The sequence below is a fragment of the Octodon degus genome, unplaced genomic scaffold (assembly GCF_000260255.1).
Source record: "Octodon degus isolate 3935 unplaced genomic scaffold, OctDeg1.0 scaffold00121, whole genome shotgun sequence".
Classification (NCBI taxonomy): domain Eukaryota; kingdom Metazoa; phylum Chordata; class Mammalia; order Rodentia; family Octodontidae; genus Octodon; species Octodon degus.
In genome coordinates this window covers 4,098,341-4,099,134 of record NW_004524697.1, presented here as the reverse complement: position 1 = coordinate 4,099,134, position 794 = coordinate 4,098,341, and positions in this window count along the sequence as shown.

Sequence of the window (794 nt, the reverse complement as noted above, 5' to 3'; positions counted from 1 at the left end):
GGGTTGTGGCAGTGCTAGACCACATAGCTGCAAACCATGAAGGAAAAGGAAGTAAAAAGCTGCATAAGAGCTGGCAAGATAGCTCAGCAGACAAAGCACCTGCTTTGGCAAACACAGGGATGGGGTTCGATCCCCGGTCCCACATGCCACCCCGGCCCTGCCCTCAGGGGGCACTGTGCATGGTGGTGCACACCTGTAATCACAGTGCCAGGTAGGCTGAAAACAGGAGGTTCACTATGAGTCTGAGCTATATAGTGAGACCCTGTACCAAATACACAAATGAAAAGAAATAAAGCAGTAGAGACAAAGCCAGGATTATATTTTATAACCATATACAGGAGCAAGTTTTTAATGAATTACAAAATCTAGTATAGAAATAAGTAAGGCTGTAAACTTATACAGTGTCTATCATAAAAGTGCAATTATTGTGTTCAGAGAGATCTAAAGATGGACTGCATCAGTGAACACTTTAAAATGTAATTAACAAAAAAGAAAAACTCAATGGAAGGACTGAATCACAGAACAAATCTAGCTAAGAAACAAATTAGTGAGTGATGAAATCAAACTAAACACTTAGAAAAATTTTCAGATAGAAGTCTTTATGAATTTCAAACAAGAACTCAAAAAATAAAAGGCATGAAGGACTCATGAAGTAATTTTAGAATGCTAAAGATAAAATTTAAAAATTCAAAAAAGCTTCTAAAAACACAAAGCAGGTTACTTATGCATGTTAGCCAAAAATAAAGCCCCTCTCCAAACACCTTCCCTGGAAGAAGAAAGCCTCTTTAGTCAAC